Genomic DNA, 15579 nt, shown 5'->3' with positions numbered 1-15579 from the left:
AGTTCCTGCAATGTCCAGTGGTTCCCCCGTGTAGGTGGCCAACCTGGCCTGTGACTCGGTTAATGTAAGGGTCTGTATACCCTGCTTGATGCGGTCGAATGTCCTCTGGGCGATCACGGAGACCGCTGCGCCAGTGTCCAACTCCATCTCAAGCAGGTGACCATTGACCCGTACTGTCACCTTAATCTGGGCCACACGGGGAGCTGCCACACAATGCAGCTGCAGGCAGTCGTCCTCCGTCTCCACGTCCTCAGGAGTAGTCGCCGCAGGTTCATCCACATGGAAGGTACGGCCCCTGGGCTGGTCCCAGTTACGGCCCCTGGGTTGGTCCCAGTTTCGGTTGGAACGACGGGCGCCCCCAGGACCGCCGTCTGCGACGGGGTCGGCGCCTACAGTCTGACACGGACATGGCTCCTCATCCATTGGTTCTGGAGAAGGCTCCCTTCGGGGAGGAATGTCCGATGGCCACTGGCGTCAGTCCGGACGTCGCCTCGCCCAAGGTACCGCAGGAGTGCGGGGGGATGTTTTCGGACAGAAGTGGGTGCGCCCCAAGGCATGCACTTCCATTCCCTGTAGTTCCTGCACTCCTCGTTCTGCGCTCTCTCGGGACAATACTATTTGAATGGCCTGTTGAAAAGTCAATGTTGGCTCAGCTAACAACTTTCTCTGGGTGGCCGCATTGTTAATACCGCAAACCAAACAGTCACATAACATTTCTGACCAGGTCTCACCATAGTCACAGTACTCCGCAATCCTGCGAAGCTGGACTATCATGGACGGGGTTGGGTTAAAATGTTGCTCCACTATATTTACAAGTTCATCAAACGTTTTGGTGTCTGGTGCAGCTGGGTACGTAAGGCTCCTAATCACCCCAAACGTATGCGGGCCGCAAGCGGTGAGCAATATCACCACCTGGCGCTCGTTTTCGGTGATACTGTTTGCCCGGAAATAGTAACGCATCCATTGTGCGTACTGGTTCCAGCTTTCCAACGCAGCATCAAAAACATCCAAACGTCCGTGCTTTATTTATACTTGGAGTTTACTAATGGTTTCTCCGCCCCCCTCATTGGGGAAGCTCATACTCCCACAGGATTGTGGGATTGTCATTAGTCCCCAGCCAATGGTAAGCAGGCAGGTTATAACAGGAACCCAGGATGATTAGTTACATCCCAGACGATAAACAAGTTGCCATCTTTTGTTTTGAAGAAACTTCAATTTCTTGGGCCTTGTGCGCAATAACACTTGTCATGCCAGAATGAATCAGCAATGACGGTGTTGGTGAGAAGCTTTTCTTGTGGAGAGGGCCAGGTACTGTAAAAGTTTCATCTCAATCTAGGGAAGTGCAGTAATATTGTTAATTTCTCCGTATGTCTACTGACCAAGGATATTGTGTGTGTGTCTGGACTTGATCAAATACAATAAACAGAGTATGTTGTAAACCATTCTGGTTGTTGGAATTAAACTGTTTACAGCAGGAAAAGAGACCACTCAGCCCTTCCAACCTATTCTTCCATCATCAGTTAAAGCACATCTGATGGTCTGTTTATTAACACCATCTGTGCACCTTGGTTTCACAACCTGTAACGTTTCCTTAGCTAGCAAAGATCTAACAATCTCAGTGACCCACCCCAACCCAGACTCACCAACGCTTTGGGGCAGAATTCCAGATCTCCATTACTCTCTGAATCATAGAATGGTTACAATGCAAAAGGAATCCATGGAATCCCTACCATGCTGAAGGAGGATATTCGGCCCATCGAGCCTGCACCGACCCTCCAAAAGAGCATTCTACCCAGGCCCAATCCCTCGCCCTAACTCCGTAACCCCTGGGCAGCATGTGGCGCAGTGGATAGCACTGGGACTGCGGTGCTGAGGACCCGGGTTCGAATCCCAGCCCTGGGTCACTGTCCATGTGGAGTTTGCACATTCTCCTCATGTCTGCGTGAGATTTACCCCCACAACCCAAAGATGTGCAGGTTAGGTGGAGTGGCCACACTAAATTGCCCCTTAAATGGAAAAAAAAATAATTGGGTAATCTAAATTTATAAAAGAAAAAAACAAAACTCCGTAACCCCACACCTTGATCATGGCCAATCCACCTAACCACATTTTTGGACTGTGGGAGGAAACTGAAGCACCTGGAGGAAACCCACACTGACACGAGGAGAACATGCAAACTCCATACAGTCACCCAAAGCAGGAATTGAACCTGGTGCTATGAGGTAACCACTGATGTGTTGGGTGCTCTGGATCCGTGGAACACATACAGGCCACCAACACTTAAAATAGTGCAACACTATTTTATTAAGTTAGAAACTGTTGAACATACTTTCACTGTGGGTTAACACCATGTTAGATTAAACTCAAGACCTATGCCTGTCCAAACCAGTCTATGCACTCAGCACATGGTGAGGATCTGTGCTGTAAGCTGTAAGCTCTGTCCTTGTAGGAGGCTGCATCCCGAATGAGCGGGAACTTTGATGCCCCCGACTTTATAGTGAGTGTGCTCTAACTGGTGATTGGCTGCGGTGTTGTGTGTGTTGATTGGTCTTGCTGTGTGTCCATCAGTGTGTGTGTATCTGCACCATGATATACTGGTGTATATCATGACATCCCCCCTTTTTATAAAAGAATGTATGTGTGTGGCAATAAATGTATGGTGAGAATGTTCCTAACTACGTGTGGGGTGCGAAGACATATTTACAGGACTACGTACATGAGAACTAAGCTATTTACATGGGAAGGTGCCTGGTGCAGAGAAGCAGTATGCAACAAGAATAACGAGATCAACACTATATACGAACCAGGGAAACGATCAAACAAAGCAACAAAACAATTCAGAGAGTCTATAAGTCTGCAAAGTTCATAAATTAAGTCTCTGAGGTGGGCGACGAATTCTGGTTGACCGCCTCAAGGGTGGGTCGAGAGCCACCAGTTCAGGAGCGGGCTGGACTGCTTCAGAGTCAGGGGGAGGCAGAGTGACAGGGAGCTCTGCATAGTCCGTGGCAGGATCAGCAGGAGGGCGAGGCGACAGTGGAGGATCACGTGGTGAGCATGGAACGAGATGAAGGGCGCGTCGATTGTGGCGCAGAATAGAGCCATCCAGGAGATGAACCAGGAACGAGCGGGGGGCCACCTGCCGAAGGACAACAGCAGTCGCAGACCAGCCCCCATCCGGAAGATGGACGCGGACGTTGTCATCTGGAGCCAGAGCAGGGAGATCAGCTGCACGGGAGTCATGAGACGCCGTGTGCTGTGCACGAGACAGCTGCAACTGGCGAAGGACCGGAACGTGGTCGAGGTCTGGGACATGGATGGACGGCACCGTCGTCCTCAGGGTACGACCCATGAGTAACTGGGCTGGCGACAGGCCAGTGGACAGCGGGGCGGAGTGATAGGCCAGCAAGGCAAGGTGGAAATCGGACCCAGCATCGGCAGCCTTGCATAGGAGCCGTTTGACTATATGTACTCCCTTCTCCGCTTTGCCATTGGATTGGGGGTACAGGGGACTGGATGTCACATGGGCAAAATTGTACCGCCTGGCAAAGTTGGACCATTCCTGGCTGGCGAAGCAGGGGCCATTGTCCGACATAACCGTGAGCGGGATGTCGTGTCGAGCAAATGTTTCTTTACATGCACGAGTGACGGCAGACGAGGTGATGTTGTGCAACCGTATCACCTCCGGGTAATTCGAAAAGTAGTCCACGATCAGGACACAGTCTCTACCCAGCGCGTGGAACAGGTCGATGCCCACCTTTGTCCATGATGACGGGACCAACTCATGGGGCTGCAGGGTCTCACGTGGTTGGGCCGGCTGGAAGCGCTGGCAAGTGGGGCAGTTGAGCACTGTGTTGGCTATGTCCTCATTAATTCCGGGCCAGTACACTACCTCTCGGGCCCGTCGGCGGCACTTTTCCACGCCAAGGTGGCCCTCGTGTAGTTGTTCCAGGACAAGTTGGCGCATGCTATGCGGGATGACAATGCGGCCCAGTTTTAGAAGAACCCCGTCTACTACCACCAGATCATCTCTGATATTATAGAACTGTATTATATTGACCAGCGGGCGATGGTCGGTCTCAACGGTGAATTGAGGAAGTCCGTACACGTAATCGTGAAACTTAACCACACCAGTCAAAAGGCCCAGGCACTCCTTTTCTATCTGCGCGTAGCGCTGCTCCGTGGGGGTCATCGCATGTGACGCATATGCAACCGGGGCCCATGATGAGGCCTCATCACGTTGAAGGAGCACTGCCCCAATGCCAGATTGTCTGGCATCGGTCGAAATTTTGGTCTCCTTTGCTGGATCAAAGAAAGCTAAGACCGGGGCCGTGGTCAGTTTTGCTTTGAGTTCTCTCCATTCGCGCTTGTGTGCAGGAAGCCATTGGAAGTCTGTCGTCTTCCTGACCAGGTTCCTGAGAGCCGTGGTATGAGAGGTGAGGGTAGGGATAAATTTCCCTAAAAAATTGACCATGCCCAGAAATCGGAGGACCACCTTTTTGTCCTCTGGTGTTTTCATAGCTGTGATGGCAGCTACCTTGTCCGCATCCGGCTGCACACCCAATTGGGAGATGTGGTCCCCGAGGAACTTGAGTTCCGTCTGACCAAAAGAGCATTTGGCCCTGTTGAGGCGGAGGCCATGCTCATGTATACGTCTGAATACGCGCTGGAGGCGACTAACATGCTCCTGCGGGGTGGTGGACCAAATGATTATGTCATCGACATAGACGAGAACACCTTCAATACCTTCCATCATTTGTTCCATAATCCTATGGAACACTTCTGATGCAGATATGATCCCGAACGGCATCCTGTTGTAACAATATCTGCCAAAGGGGGTATTAAATGTGTAAAGTTTCCTGCTGGATTTATCGTGCTGGATTTGCCAGAATCCTTTTGAGGCATTGAGTTTGGTGAAGAGCTTGGCTCGAGCCATCTCACATGTGAGCTCTTCGCACTTGGGAATTGGATAATTCTCTCTCATGATATTGCGATTTAGATCCTTGGGATCAATGCAAATTCTCAATTCGCCGGAAGGCTTTTTTACACATACCATGGAACTTACCCAGTCGGTCGGTTCCGTGACTTTGGAAATCACTTCTTGGTTCTGGAGGTCCTGCAGCTGCTGCTTGAGGCGGTCCTTAAGGGGTGCTAGGACTCTGCGAGGTGCGTGCACCACAGGCGTGGCATTCGGTTTTAATAAAATCTTGTAAGTGTACGGGAGCATGCCCATGCCCTCGAAGACTTCGTGGTTGATAATGGCGTTGAGCTGCGCCCTGAAGTCGGTGTCCTGAAAGGCAGACGTGTCAGCAGGTGAGAGAGAGTGAACTCTCTGAACTAGGTTCAACAGCTTGCATGCCTGCGCGCCAAGCAGGGAGGCTTTCGATGAGCCCACAATTTCAAAGAGAAGAATGGCTTTGCGTGACTTGTGCGTCACTTCGAGCTGAGACGAGCCGCTGGCAGCAATGGCATTGCCATTATAGTCTAATAGCTGGCAGGCTGATGGGAGGATGGCTGGTTTGACACAAAGGCTTTGGAGGTCAGACCGTGCAATGAGATTGGCGGAGGCACCAGTGTCCAGGTGGAATCGTATTTGGGACCGGTTGACCGTAAGGGTGGCACACCACTCATAGTCTGGATCGATGCTGTACACCGATAGAGGCTGGATTCTTTGCTTCGGGGACACCCTGTTTTTTGTAACGATACCAATTTGAAAAGGTGTCTTCGGGTCCTCGGTGTCAATATCGGGTAGTAGGTCCGCATCGGACTCGGTGACCGTGGGTTGAATGGCCCGGACATTCCTGCGAGTCTGGCCGGAGCGATACGAATTGGCAGGCCGAGCTGATCTGCATAAAGCAGCATAGTGTCCAAGTTTGCCACATCTCAGGCATTGTCGGGATTTGGCAGGGCATTGCCGCTTTAAGTGGGTGGAGCCACAGTTGCCGCACGTTGTAGCATCAGCACATTCGCTGCACCACCGCGCATGCGTGGTGCGGCCGTATGTGGTGCGCGCCTGCACAGTACGTTTATCGACGTCGCCGTCCCCTTGTTCGGTGCGCACAAGCGCGGGAGTCTGCGAAAAGCACGCGAAATGGCTGCCCTCATCCAGGCTGAGGCCCTGGAGTTGCCTCGATTGCTTGGACCCGTTCTGCCTCGTGGGGACCTTGCCGCGCCGTTTCAACCGCTTGGATGTGGGAATACCGACTAGTGGCGTGTTCGTGTAGCACGCAGGTCTCGATGGCGGTCGCTAGGGTGAGCTGATTTACCTTGAGGAGCTGCTGGCGTAGGGGGTCCGACTGAACACCGAAAACGATCTGGTCGCGTATCATGGAGTCGGAGGTGGGCCCGTAATTACAGGACTGCGCAAGGATGCGGAGGTGGGTGAGAAAGGACTGGAAAGGTTCATCCTTACACTGTAAACGCTGTTGGAATACATAGCGCTCAAAACTTTCATTCACCTCTATGTTGCAGTGAGTGTCAAACTTGAGGAGGACCGTCTTGAATTTTGATTTATCTTCATCATCAGCAAAGGTGAGAGAATTGAAAATGTGGATGGCATGGTCCCCGGCCCTGGATAGGAAGAGACCGATCTTCTTGGTGTCCGAGGCATCTTCCCGGTCTGTGTCTTCCAGGTAGAGCTGGAAGCGTTGTTTGAATATCTTCCAGTTGGCCCCCAGGTTACCGGTGATGCGGAGCGGCGGCGGCGGGCGGACGCTGTCCATTTTGTAGGATGACTGTATGCTGGCGGAAGGCAGATCACTTGCAGGTAGGTCTAAGAAGTTCTAATATTCCCTCAACTCCTGGTACCATGATGTGTTGGGTGCTGTGGATCCGTGGAACACATACAGGCCACCAACACTTAAAATAGTACAACACTATTTTATTAAGTTAGAAACTGTTGAACATACTTTCACTGTGGGTTAACACGATGTTAGATTAAACTAAAGACCTATGCCTGTCCGAACCAGTCTATGCACTCAGCACATGGTGAGGACCTGTGCTGTAAGCTCTGTCCTTGTAGGAGGCTGCATCCCGAATGGGCGGGAACTCTAATGCCCCCTGTCTTTATAGTGAGTGTGCTCTAACTGGTGATTGGCCGCGGTGTTGATTGGTTTTGCTGTGTGTCCATCAGTGTGTGTGTCTGCACCATGATATACTGGTGTATATTATGACTTACTGTGCCACCAGCCACTGCCCATTTTGGCTCATTTAAGCTAGTTCCACTCCCCCACCGTTTCCCTGTAGCCCTGCAATCTTTTTCCCTCCAGATACTTATCCAATACCCTTTTGCAAGCCACGATTCGATCTGAACTTAGTTAGACAAAGGCTGATGTTTACTTAGTCCCACAGAGCGAACAAGCCATAGGAGATTTAGTGATAAGCAGTGAGTCCAAATGGGTGAACAATCTAACAGAAAGGAGACACCTTCCTGAAGAGCGGAATACGATATTAAGTTTTCAGGAAAAGATGAGTCATGGATCAAATTTATTTTTATGCAAGACATATTTTGGACAGATGAAACAAAAACTTACTACAATAGACTGGGAAGAACAAAAAATCATGGATCACATAAAGCACAGGAGCAGGCTGTTCGGCCCACCAAGCTCATGCTGACTCTGCAGGAGCAACTCAGCTAGTCCCATTTCCCCTCCTGCAACAGTGCTACCTACTGTGCTACCGTGCTGCCCCTTGTGTAACTGCACCCACCCCCGCGCCACCTGAATGCCCAGATACCTGAAGCTCACCCCCACTACCTTGAACGGCAACTCATCCAACTTCCTCTCCTTCACCCTCACCTGGATTGGGAAAACCTCACTTTTCCCCATGTTTATTTGTGCCGAGAGAATCGGCTGAATTCCTCCAATATGTCCATAATCCTCCTATACCTTCCAAAGCGTTTGATAAATAGTGCAACAAATCGTCGAGACCCCCCTCCCTCCCCCACACTATCCCCTGCCAACCCCTTGATGCTGAAAGCGCCATTGCCAATGGCTCTATCGCCAAGGCAAAGAGCAATGGTGGAGATTGGGCATCCCTGCCTCGTCCCACGATGCAACCTAAAATATTCCAAACTCACCCTGTTCGTCTCCACACTCGCTGCCAGCGCCCGGTACAACAACCGGACCCAATCAACAAGCCCCTGCCCAAACACAAACCACCCCAGCATCTCCCTCAATTAATCCCATTTCGCCAGTCAAAGGCCTTCTCTGTGTCCATAGCGACCGCTACCTCCACATTTCGTCCTTCCGGGAGCATCATTATAACGTTTAACAAACGCCTAATATTGGCCAACAGATGCCTCCCATTTACAAACCCGGTCTGGTCTTTCCCTATCATCCCCGGCACAAAGTCCTCAATCCGTGAGGCCAAGAACTTGACCAGCAACTTGGCATCCACATTCAGCAATGAAATTACGTGGTAGGGCCCACTCTGCTCCTAGTCCGTATCCCTCTTTAAAATTAAGGAAATCGTGGCCTACGACAACATGGGGGTGAGCTCCTCCTCCTCCTCCTTTGCCTCATTTAATGCCCTTAACAGCAGGGGCCCATGGTCCCTCGAGAGCTTTTTATAAAATCCCATTGGGAAACCATCTGGATCCGGGCCCTAACCTGTCTGCATCGCCCCCATACTCTCCATCACCTCCACTAATCCAATGGGTGCTCCCAGATCCTCCACCATGTCCTCCTCCACCTTGGGGAATTCCAACCCGTCTAAGAAATGCCTCATTCCTGTCGATGCAAACCGCACCATTAGGGCGGGAATCACCTGTCAATGCACTCTGCACTGTCAGAGTGGGAATCACAGTCAATGCACTCCGCACTGTCAGAGTTGGAATCACCTGTCGATGCACTCCGCACTGTCAGAGTGGAAATCTCCTGTCGATGCACTCCGCACTGTCAGAGTGGGAATCACTGTCGGTGCACTCCGCACTGTCAGAGTGGGAATCACTGTCGATGCACTCCGCACTGTCAGAGTGGGAATCACCTGTCGATGCACTCCGCACTGTCAGAGTGGGAATCACCTGTCGATGCCTCCGCACTGTCAGAGTGGGAATCACATGTCGATGCACTCCGCACTGTCAGAGTGGGAATCACCTGTCGATGCACTCCACACTGTCAGAGTGGGAATCACCTGTCGATGCACACCGCACTGTCAGAGTGGGAATCACCTGTCGATGCACTCCGCACTGTCAGAGACGGAATCACTGTCGATGCACACCGCCCCATCAGGGCGAGAAGCATCTATCGATGCACGCCGCACTGTCAGAGTGGGAATCACCTGTCGATGCACACCGCACTGTCAGAGTGGGAATCACTGTCGATGCACACCGCCCCATCAGGGCGAGAAGCATCTGTCGATGCACTCCGCACTGTCAGAGTGGGAATCACCTGTCGATGCACTCCGCACTGTCAGAGTGGGAATCACTGTCGGTGCACTCCGCACTGTCAGAGTGGGAATCACTGTCGATGCACTCCGCACTGTCAGAGTGGGAATCACCTGTTGATGCACTCCGCACTGTCAGAGTGGGAATCACTGTTGATGCACTCCGCACTGTCAGAGATGGAATCTCCTGTCGGTGCACACCACACTGTGTGAGTGGGAATCACTGTCGGTGCACACCGCACTGTGTGAGTGGGAATCACTGTCGATGCACACCACAGTTTCAGAGTGAGAATCACTGTTGATGCACACCGCACCATCGGATTGGGAATCACTGTCGATGCATACCGCACCGTCAGGGCGAGAATCACCTGTTGATGCACTCCGCACTGTCAGAGTGGGAATCACCTGTCGATGCACTCCGCACTGTCAGAGTGGGAATCACCTGTTGATGCACTCCGCACTGTCAGAGTGGGAATCACTGTTGATGCACTCCGCACTGTCAGAGACGGAATCACCTGTCGGTGCACACCGCACTGTGTGAGTGGGAATCACTGTCGATGCACACCGCAGTTTCAGAGTGAGAATCACTGTTGATGCATACCGCACCATCGGATTGGGAATCACTGTCGATGCATACCGCACCGTCAGGGCGGGAGGCCGCTCTAAAGCAACTGCGCCACTAACAGCGGAGCCTTTCCCTAACTCCTCTATCTGCCACAAACGAACGAGGATTTAACATTCTAATTCTGCTCTAACATGCAGAAACACTGAGTAATGATTCTCGAGGCATAGTGTAAAACATATAAACCAAGAAAAGACAAACAAAATGTGCAATAGGATAAAAAGATGGATTAAGGGAAGAGCAGAACTGGCACTCACGAAATCGGATCCTCTCCCACGTTCACATCACGTGACCCCCCCCACCCTAGTCTTTTAGTTAACGTACTTGTATATAGTCTTACCTTCAAATAAGGAATCCAGATTATTGTCAATCCATTTTTTATGACTGATATATTTACATCAAAGAGAACAGAACATGGGGATAGCATTGTTTTGAAGGTTTGGCCTCACTCCTTCACACACAACTGAAGGAAAGAACTGATGTGAAAGTTAAACAATTATCAAGAACTTATAATGTGTAAGGGATTCTGCAGCACTGTATGAATCATACAAACTATACTTTCCATAGATACCATAGAACTTACAGTGCAGAAGGAGGCCATTTGGCTCATCAAGTCTGCACTGGCTCTTGGAAAGAGCACCTTGGAAAGGTCACCTTAAATCTTAAGCCCATGCCACCACCCTATCCCCGTAACCCAGTAACCCCACCTAAACATTTTGGAAACTGAGGGCAATTTATCACGGCCAATCCACCTAACCTGCACATCTTTGGACAGTGGGAGGAAACCGGAGCGCCCGGAGGAAACCCACGCAGACATGGGGAGAATGTGCAGACTCCACACAGACAGTGACCCAAGTCGGGAATCGAACCTGGAACCTTGGAGCTGTGAAGCAACTGTTCTAACCACTGTGCTACCGTGCTGCCCGTTTGTTTTGGGATCACAGTTCACTCCTACCAACAGGAACCAGGTCCCGATAGGATTGCTTGAATTTTGGAGAGCTTAACCTATATAGGTCTAACTGCCGTGAAGTTTAAGCAGGAACAGATATCAAATAGCTGACCCTGGAAATTCTAATTATAAGCAGAACCCGCAGACAGGAGAGACTCCATTACTATCTCTTCAGGTCAGGGGAAGTTAGATACTGTAGACTGAGCTGGGAAGAATACATCCAATTACAGCTCCTATCAGCCGGCAGAAGCCTGTCGAAAAATAGCTTTCTTTTATTTTACTTTTGAAATCTGTAGTACAAATGTGTACACTGTTTTGTGTGTGGAACTTCAGTAAACCTGTGAAAAATCAGATAAAGCTAAACAGCGCAGGCCAGCGGTAACCTATGATCAGCTGTGACAGTGGCTACTGAAGATAATATAATTCAGAGCTACATTATGCTTAGCAGAGCTGTAAAAGAAAACTGGATGGTTGTTCGGTTTCAGAAGTGGTTGATAAGCTTGTAAAAAGCCACAAAATGACCACAAAGTTCCCACTCAATTGGAAAGCACTGGGTCTCTTATCTGAATTTACTTTGTTCTGGCAATGTGTAGAGCTGCATTTTCTGGATCACAATATTTCCAAAGCAGATGAGCAAGCCATAAAAAAATTAAATTGTAAGGGCGGCATGTGGCGCAGTGGTTAGCACTGGGACTGCGGCGCTGAGGACCCGGTTCGAATCCCGGCCCTGGGTCACTGTCCGTGTTTGTACATTCTCCCCATGTCTGCGTGGGTTTCACCCCCACAACCCAAAGATGTGCAGGTTAGGTGGATTGGCCATGCTAAATTGCCCCTTAATTGGAAAAAAAATTATTGGGTACTCTAAATTTAAAAAAAATAAATGAATTGTCATCGGCAATGAAGACCCCCACAGATTGAACATGCCAGATATGTTTGCCAACCATCTTAAAAATCTAGATAAAATATAGTCAACACTCGAAGATCATTTACAAGTGAAGCTCAACTTCTGAGTGCACCATCTGGACTTCATGCCCTTTAGTCAACAAACGACCGAGGCCATTGACCAATTCACAAGTAGTTGCAGGGACAAGAGGTGCAATTGCAACCTTATGGTGGCAGAGCTCACTTACAGAATAATCAAGCTCATGATAACATCTACCACAATGCAAGTATTCTGGAAAGACCTCTTGCACCAACCTAAAGATTACACTGTGGAAGCGCTACTTCAAAGCAGATGCAAGTACAAAGCAATACCACTAGGATCTTCCAGTCCCACCAAAAGTCATCGCATCCCCCGTGGCGAGAAATCCCAGCCAAGGTAGATAGATACTACAGGCTCTGCGTAATTCATCCACCATTGGAATGGTGTACAAGCAAATCTAGTAAGCAATACAGGCAGTGTGGTCTCATATATGTACCAAGAAATTGCCCAGCTTTTAACACCGTGTGCAAGGTCAACAGAGGACATTGGAATTGCCAATGCAGAATGCAAAGGCCAAAACAAGAGGATCAACATAATGAGAAGTCACAGGTGCAGCATCCAACCAACCAAGTGTACCAAGACAAGATCCGTGAAATGTCTAGCCAAGATGCACAGATTATGAGGATGATCAGATTATTGATACACAAAGTGAGGGAACAATCAGCATGGTGAACATCAAAAGTGTTATTGGTACAGTGTAAAGGCACAACAAGCCTTTGCCACCATCCAGATTTTATGCCTACAGGGTCAGTATAATCTATATACAAAATTGGATACTCGTGCAGGTGCAAACATCCTTCCATTTTGCACACTGAAATGCATGTACCCAAAATGTGGCAATGGTTCAACCATCCACTGCCAAACTCACCACACACAATGGCCTGGTGATCCCTATTCCTGCATTTTCAGTCAGTTGAAGTAAGATTACTGACACCTTCATGCGCTATAATTTATATGTTCCCTTGTGTGAGTTGTAGGTACTGGACTTTCCACAATAACTCAAGCTTAATATTAATCAGTTCACTGATTCATTTAGATTACAAAGGAGATACAGATAAAGGCCAACCAGCTGTGCTGGTGATGCTCCACTCCGGCCTCCTCCCAGATTCAATCATCCAAATCTACCTTTGCCACCATCTATTCCCTTCCCGCGTATCCAACTTCCCCTTAAATTCCTGCCGAGTATTTCTAGCAATTTTGTCGAAAAAACTTTTACTTCTATTTCCCGCGTCCGCATATTGAGTTTTTTTGCAATCAAGGTGTTGAGGGCTGGGTCCTCCGAGAAACTGCAGGAGCACGTAGTGGGAGGTCTGGTCGAGCAGATCAACGGGGCATCTCTTTCCGCTCCTGGCGGCTCGTTGTTCGTAGGAGCCTATAAAAGGGGGCTCGAGGGACCGGCGCGGTCATTGGGAGCGGCGGCAGGAGAGGAAGGGAGAGAGACAGAGAGCGTGATTGAGTGTGCACGTGTGTGATAGCGAAAGAAAGGAAGAGTGCCTTTGTGTGAGAGAGAGAGTTTGTGTGACTGAGGCTGTGTGGGAGAGGAGGCTGCGAGTGAAGCGGGTGTGCGCCAGGCCGCTCCCTCTTACACAATGATCGTATTTGATCGGCCGGGAGGCCCGGGCCCCGGCTCGAGGTGATGAGAAACCCGCTCGCGAGCTGCTGGCGATGTGCGAAGGCGGCGGGAAAGTCCCCGGGCGGACGGAGCGGAAATGATGAACTGATCAGATAGACGAGGCGGCGGCTTAAAGCCCCGCCACTGAGTATCGAGGCGATTCTGATCCGCATCCAAGGCCCGGGGATGGGATTGGCGGCGGCGGCGGGGGGGGGGGGGGGGTTTGTGTGGTTATTTCTGCCCTGCTGTTTCGCACGGTAATCTGAATCCCGCCTCCAGGGGATGGTCAGTTCACTGCAAGTGGCAAGAGCGCCATTTCCACAGCTCTCGAGTCATTCGTACTCGAAACGTTAACTCTTGTGTTTTCTATCTCCACAGATGCTGCCAGACCATAGAATTCCTGCAGTGCAGGAGGCGGCGATTTGGCCCATCGCGTCTGCAAAGACCTGAATTTTCCAGCATTTTTCTGTTTTTGTTCCCACCGTCCATTTGCATAATGCAATATTTCTGTGCCATGTTACTATCTAATCATACAATCCCTCCAGTGCCAAAGGAGGCCATTCGGCCTGTCATGTCCGCACCAAGCACTGATAGAGCACCCTACCTAGGCCCACTCCCCTGCCTATCCCTGAAACCCCACCTAACCTTTGGGCACTATGGTTCATTTTAAATGGTCAATCCACCTAACCTGCAACTTTAGACTGAGGAAACAGGAGGACCTGGACGAAATCCATGTAGACACAGTGAGAAGGTGCAAGTTCCACACAGTCATCATGGTCGGAATCAAACCCGGGTCCCCAGCACTGATGCAGCAGTGCTAACCACTGTGCCACCTCTTGTAGCATATTAAAAGCTGTTCATTTCGGACAAGTTGGTGTGATTGCTAAATATCTTTTTTGCTGCTAGCTATTTGTGCAACAATTAAGAGACTGGTGAAAGTGCAGTTGATTTGGACTGAGACTCAGGATATCTATTCCGTACTATCCCATTTCTCTGGGAGCCAAACTGGTCACTGATTGTTTATTTGACATTTGTAGCAAAGTATCATTTTTAAAGAAGTAATGATACTTGGATTTAAGTGAGGAACACTGGAAATAAAGGAACGTCGGGGCCAATACAATAAATATAATCTTCCATGAAATAAAATTGACCAAGTTTTTTTCAATTTAATGTACCCAATTCTACTTTTATCCAATTTAGTGTGGCCAATCTACCTACCCTGCACACCTTTGGGCTGTGGGGGTGAGATCCACGCAGACATGGGGTGTATGTGCAAGCTCCACACGGACAATGACCTGGGGCTGGAACTGATCCTGGGTCCTCTTATGTTGTGAGGCAATAGTGATAACCACTGCGCCGCCATGCTGCCCTAAAATGAAATAAGTTAAGATACGACAGGACAGCTAGGTTGAGTGCAATGCATGCTCTGTAATATGTGGGCAGTCATGGACACTACTTGTGTCCTAGATGACCGTGTGCAGGAGTGCTGCCAGTGACAGAAACTTGAGCTCTGGATTTCACAGCTCGAGCGGCAGCTGAGGTCACTGGTGCACCTGAGGCTGAGTTACATAATAATCGCTTATTGTCCCAAGTAGGCTTCAATGAAGTTACTGTGAAAAGCCCCTAGTTGCCACATTCCGGTACCTGTTCGGGGTGGCTGGTACGGCAATTGCACCTGTGCTGCTGGCATTGTTCTGCATTACAAGCTAGCTGTTTAGTTCACTGTGCTAAAGCAGCCTCTAGATCGTATGTTCAGAGAGATGGTCGCCCCACAGCCGAGGCAGGGAATGGCTAGGCAGTCCAAGAGAACTATGCAGGTAGTGCAGGAGTCCCCTGGACTACGTTTTGGTGAAGGCGCTGCCTCCTCCAGGAGTGCAGTGACTCACGTTTGTCACACAAGTAGTTTGACAGTACAGGAGGGAATGAAGAAGAAAGGAAGAGCAATAGTGATACGGGCAAGGGGCATTCGTAGTTGGGGGAACAGATAGGTGTCTAGCTGCGACTCCATTATGGCATGGTGCCAGGGTCAAGGG

At 49.9% G+C, this 15579-nt stretch overlaps 1 non-coding gene across 1 annotated transcript; it reads left to right on the top strand.

The window, feature by feature from the left end:
* Positions 1 to 13354: 13354 nt before the first annotated feature.
* Positions 13355 to 13717, top strand: LOC140395818 (small Cajal body-specific RNA 2). The gene has a single exon (XR_011936329.1).
* Positions 13718 to 15579: the final 1862 nt, after the last annotated feature.

This window comes from Scyliorhinus torazame, chromosome 18 (genome assembly GCF_047496885.1).
Source record: "Scyliorhinus torazame isolate Kashiwa2021f chromosome 18, sScyTor2.1, whole genome shotgun sequence".
NCBI lineage: Eukaryota > Metazoa > Chordata > Chondrichthyes > Carcharhiniformes > Scyliorhinidae > Scyliorhinus > Scyliorhinus torazame.
The sequence above is the reverse complement of the archived record's forward strand: the minus strand, read 5'-3'. Positions and strand labels throughout refer to the sequence as shown.